The following is a 5,801-nucleotide window of genomic DNA, read 5'->3' as shown; positions in this document are numbered from 1 at the left end:
GAATCACCAGCTTCTTCCTTGTTTTGCCCCAAAGGCAGTGTGTTTCACAGAGAAAAACAGTAGCCTTGAAAATAGTCACAGCTCCGCGATGGCTTTTTGTTTTTTCCTTTGTGTTTAGTCTGGTTTCACTTGCTCCCAGGGGGCCACGTGCAGAGGCCTCGCACCTGGCTCTTCCAACTGGAGTTCCTAGTGCGGAATCGGTTTTGTCTTTTCTTTTGTTGATCTGTTGTATCACACTGATAGATCTGTGTATGTTGAACCATCCTTGTGACCCTGGCATGAATCCAACTTGATCATGGTGTGTGATTCGTTTTATGTGTTGTTGGATTCGGTTTGCTAATATTTTGTTAAGCATTTTTGCATCTATATTCATCAGAAATATTGGTCTGTAATTTTCCTTTTTGGCAGTGTCTTTGTCTGGTTTTGGGTATCAGGGTGATTGTGGCCTCAGACAATGCCTTTGGGACTGTTTCCTCCTCTTAGTATTTTGGAAGTGTTTGAGAAGGCTCAGTGTAAGATCTTTTTATGTTTGGCAGAATTCTCTCATGAGGTCATCCAGTCCTGGATGTTTGTTTGCAGGGAGGTTTTTTTTTTTGTTTTAACATCTTTATTGGAGTATAATTGCTTTATAATGGTGTGTTAGTTTCTGCTGTATAACAAAGTGAATCAGCTATGCATATACATATATCCCCATATCTCCTCCCTCTTGCATCTCCCTCCCACCCTCCCTATCCCACCCCTCTAGGTGGTCACAGAGCACCGAGCCGATCTCCCTGTGCTATGCGGCTGCTTCCCACTAACTATCTGTTTTACATTTGGCAGTGTATATATGTCAATGCCAGATTCTATTTCAGTCGTAGTGATCAGTCTATTCAAAGAACTATTTCTTCTCGATTCAGTTTTGGTGGGCTGTATGTTCCTAAAACGTGTCCATTTCTTCTAGGTTGTCCAGTTTGTTAGCGAAGAATTGTTTATAGTATTCTCATGACTTTTTGTATTTCTCTGGTATCAATTGTTATTTTTCCTCTTTAAATTCTTATTTTGTTTAGTTGGGTCCCACATAGTCTGCTTTTGAATTTGATATAATGAAGTACACTCTTATAGTTTTTCTTTACTTACTGACCATCAGGCTTGAAAATTGATCTGTATTATGGTAGCCGTTTACCTTTGTGTATTTTTCTGTCATATAAAATTCGGTTGCATATGTATAACAATCCATTCATTTTTGGTGAGATTTGTTCTATGATTTTGTCTAATATGAACGACCCCTCTGTCACAGTTCTCCTGAATGTATACTCATGGTTATGTCCACCTTTTCCCTAAGTTATGTAACTGTGGGTCAGAGCTGTGTGTCTCTCCTTTTAACCGATAATTCTTATTAATCCCCAAATTGACTGAGGCAGTTAGTATACCTGCCAGTAATGTACTGGGACTTAAAGTGCTCAGTGTTTTCTCCCACAACTGATATTTCCATTGTTTTCTCTTTTGCCTCTCATGGGGACGGACTAGGATGCAAAGGCCTAGGACTGGGATAATTTCATGGAAACCAGGGCATAAAGCTGAGTGGAAACGAGCTACTCGCGATGCTTTATATGAAGGACACATCTGTGTGTATCGGGGTCATCACTGAGCTGCGCCCCAGCTGGATCAGCCTCAGTTCTTTGGGAAAGACAATTCTACGCATTACTTCCCCACTCTGCTTCAGCGCATTCATACGCGTACCATGAGGTTGGCCACGAAGACAGCTTTTTTTTTTTTTTGTAGTACGCGGGCCTCTCACTGTTGTGGCCTCTCCTGCTGTGGAGCACAGGCTCCGGACGCTCAGGCTCAGCGGCCATGGCTCACGGGCCCAGCCGCTCAACGGCATGTGGGATCCTCCCAGACCGGGGCATGAACCCGCGTCCCCTGCCTGGGCAGGCGGACTCTCAACCACTGCGCCACCAGGGAAGCCCGAAGAGAGGATTTACACTGAAGAAAGAGACAAATGCCACACATCTGGGCTTTTTACAAAATGATAAATTCCTAAGCCCGTTTACCAGCACAGCAGCTGGCTGTCACTTCAAACGCCACGGTGTTCCTTCACACTAATGGTGTTTCTGGAGATACTATACCCGGTGTCATCTGACGAGGAGAGAAGGGCTTGAGGGGTCCAGACAGAGTTTTAGGGAAGAGTTTTGGATTTATCTGTTGGAAACAGGACCCCAAGTTCACCCATTTATTCAGTTACTTAAACGACATTCTGTTTCTGACTGAAGGGATGGAGGTCAATAGCACATAGCAGCCAATGTGGAAATTTTAAAAAACCAAATATATTACATGAAAGTGGGCCAGAGCATGAAGGTGTGTAAGGTGTGGACACAGACCTGCGATGTGGGATGTGCCTCACGTCACAGGGGTGAGAGGGGACGGGGCAGTCAGGGAGAGTCATCACTGGTGGGGAGGGAAGGCACCATGGTTATCCGAGGCCCAGTCCTCCACAGGGACTCCCGGGCCTTCTCCTGCACCCACACCACGTCTCTCCCTCCCTGGTCAGACAGTTCACACAACACGTGCTGCAGATTCTCTTCCAGAACCTCCTGGGCACATAAGGTGGTGACAGGGCTCCACCACTCGGACGGTGCACGGTCCCCTCTTGTGTTCAGCGCCTGGCTGCATCTTGGGCTCCTCCGTGGCCGTGTTGAGCCTGAAAGAGGAGAATCCCGAGGCCCAGCAAGACGGAGCCGGCCATGCCCATCCGGATGAGGTTCTCCACTGTGTAGTCTTGCGGGTGTGAGGGTAGGGATTCTGGACAAGAGATCACACGGTCAGAGCAGATCCCAGTCACTCCTGAATCCTGGATGTCCACCCAGGGAACCTGCCTCTCCTTGACAGGACATGACCCTCGGAGCCCAGCCCCATATCTGAGTGATTTCGTCGCTCGTGGGATCTGACTTGTTTTGTGGCGGGTGGATGGTGTCAGCTGCTCCTGAGAATCATAAAGTGAGGGTTGGGAGGAGTTGGGGAGACACGAGCCCTTCTCCTGGGTTCTGTGTCGTCACTGCTTCCAATTCTCATATTACAGCTTCTACACAGTTCTTTAATGAACCCTTCCTCTAATATGCCAGGTTCCCTCTGCTCTCCTCATTGGGTTCTCTCAGCCGCCATGTGTTCTTTGAATTCAGAACCTGCTTTGGAATCACTTTGGAACAGAGTTGGCTGTGCCCCCGGTGCTCAGGATCAGTGAGAAAAGTGGTCTCTTAAGACAGAAATAATTGAGTGCTGTGTGTTCTGTGTTCAGTCTGAGATTGAAGCCTATAATCTTATTCTCCTACTTCTGGGACTTCCCACTGATTCAACAGCTAAGGACCCAGGATCCAGTGATGAGACTTTGGAGTCAGGGGCCATTGAATGTCCTCCTCTCTGGAGGCCCAGTGTGTCCCCTCATTCATTACTACCTCAGACATTTCTGGGGACAGAGCCCTGAGCTGACTGAGTCAGAGAGGACAGGATGAGGGTCCCTCACCTGAGACCGTGAGCTCCAGGGGGGCACTGGCGTGTGACAACAGGCAGGGGTCACTGTTGAATGAGCTGTAGCACCTGTAGGTCCCATTGTGGGCTGAGGTCACGGTACTCATGGAGAATTCGGCCTGGAAATGCCCACCTCGGTACTTTGATCTAAGACGCAGTGGGGGCTGGGCTGCCCCCTCCTTGGACAGAAGGAAAGTTTCCCTTGTGCTCCCTGACTGACACAGCAGGGTCACGTTCTCTCCTGAGGCCACCACGGGGCCCGGCTGCACCGAGAGAGAGGGCGTGTCAGGGAACCACCCTAGAGAGAGGAAGGGGGGTGAGGGGCTGCCCGCGCCCTGGTTCTGAACTGCGACTCAGCAGGGCCTCCCTGAGGCCCCTCATCTCGGTCTGTCTCTGTTTTCTCCGAGTCTCTCCCTCTCCCTGCCCACCCCCGTCTCTGTCTGTCTCCCTCCCTCCCTCCCTGGGGACCCCTCACGCCTGGTCCCAGCATCACCAGCTGGGGCTCTCCCGGCAGGGCCTGTGCAGAGTCTGGGTCCCTGACTGACCCGCTGGCTCCTCACCTGCCACCAAGATGTCCAGGGGGTCACTGGGGGCCGACCACTCGGAGGAGAGGTTGTGTCCACCGTAGCATCTGTACCGGCCCGCGTGGGTGTTGGTCACCGGGCCCAGGGGGAAGTCGGCCTGAGAGAGCCCAGCCTGGGGCTCCGGCCAGGGCGCTGGGGGAGGGCCTGTCTCCCCTCCTGGGACAGAGCGAATCTGTCATAGCCGACGTCAGAGCAACACTGGAGGGTCAGGCTCTGTCCAGAGGCCACGACAGGGCCCTGCGGGGTCAGGAGGGAGGGCTTCCCAGACACACCTGGGGGAAGACCAGCCCTGGGCTGTAGGGGCTGGTTCCTCCCATGAAGCCCCTTCTCCCATCCTGGTCCCCAGGCCTCATTGTCGCTCACACTCTGTGTCTCTGTCCTGTGCGCCCTGCTCCCCCCTCACCCTACCCTCTCATCTGGGACAATCCTGGGAGAAAAGCATCTAATAATCTGTCTCGTGCCTCAAAAACTACGTGAGGCCAGGGTGGGACCTCCTCACCTGAGACCAGGAGCTCCAGGGGGTCACTGGGGGCCGACCACACCTGGGGGGTGTTCCTGTAAAAGCCGTGGCATCTGAACGTCCACCTGTGGCTGGGGGTCACGCGACCTGCGGGGAGCAGGGCCTGGGTCTGCCCACGGGGGCCTCGCTGTGCATCCAGGGTCCAGGAGGACTTGGGTTCTCCTTCCTTAGTCAGAATGAACCCGTCCAGTCCCTGCCATGAGCCACACTGGAGGGTCACGTTCCCTCCCGAGGTCACCACAGGGCTTGGCAGGGCTGAGAGGGTGGGTTTCCTGTGGGCCCCTAGGAGAGAAGGAGGGAGCTTGTGAAATGGGGCTCACACGCCCCTTTCCTCCCCCAGGGCTGGGCTGTGAGAGGGATACACCCCTGAGGGCAGACCCCCTTCCTGAGGGCAGAGCCCGATGCTGGGACCCCCGAGTGTCCTCTCACCTGTCAACACCAGCTCCAGGGGGCCACTGCTCTCTGACAAGCCAGTGCAGTTGCGATAGTAACAGTGATATCTCCCTGCGTAGGACTGTGTCATGTATGAGATGGAGAACTTGCCCTTGTCCCCGGGCTCCAGTGGGGGCTGTCTGTCCCAGGAAGGTGAGCTTCCCTCTTTATCCAAACGGAACTCCCGGACCCCCAGGGTCCCCTGACACCAGATGGTCACGGGGCTCCCCCAGGGTATCACAGAGCCTGGCTCAGCCCAGATGGTGGGTTTGGGGTGGGTGCCTGGAAGGACATCAGAGGCTGGGTCACAAGATATCCTCACCCCCAGGTCCCCGGCTCTCAGCCCCCAACCTCCCAGACTCCCCCTCCTTCAGCTCAGAACTGCTGTTACCCACCCCACTGCATGGGGTGGCCCCTTGTCCCCATGAGCAGGAGGGAGCTGGGACACTTGTGGACAGACTCACCTGCCTGCTCCTGGGTCCTCAGGCCCACACTCAGCCCTGGAAGGGAGACCCCTGTGAGAGGTTTGCCCTGAATCCTGAGCAGCGCCTCTCCTGCCCGTGAGCCTCCTGAGTCCTGGGGTCTCCTGACAGAGCAGCCTGGCTGTGGGGAGGGGTCCCTCCCTGGCTGGGGCTTCCCCTCCCCCTCCTCCATCTCACCGAGGCAGAGCAGGGCCGTGAGGCTGGGGGTCATGGCGTCTCGTCCCTGTGGTCCAGGCGGTACAAATGGAGGAGACCACGGTGCCCTCAGCACGGAGA

At 53.9% G+C, this 5,801-nt stretch overlaps 1 pseudogene across 1 annotated transcript; it reads right to left on the bottom strand.

Moving 5' to 3' along the window:
- Window positions 1-2,638: 2,638 nt before the first annotated feature.
- On the bottom strand, window positions 2,639-5,736 carry LOC309976373 (leukocyte immunoglobulin-like receptor subfamily A member 6; annotated as a pseudogene). Its single transcript has 7 exons — window positions 5,703-5,736; window positions 5,508-5,543; window positions 5,041-5,325; window positions 4,591-4,893; window positions 4,068-4,363; window positions 3,503-3,805; window positions 2,639-2,784 (listed from the first exon to the last, which is right to left on the bottom strand). The product of its transcript is annotated as a leukocyte immunoglobulin-like receptor subfamily A member 6 (transcript).
- Window positions 5,737-5,801: the final 65 nt, after the last annotated feature.

Source organism: Leucopleurus acutus, assembly GCF_964270905.1.
Source record: "Leucopleurus acutus genome assembly, chromosome: 20".
NCBI lineage: Eukaryota > Metazoa > Chordata > Mammalia > Artiodactyla > Delphinidae > Leucopleurus > Leucopleurus acutus.
The sequence above is the reverse complement of the archived record's forward strand: the minus strand, read 5'-3'. Positions and strand labels throughout refer to the sequence as shown.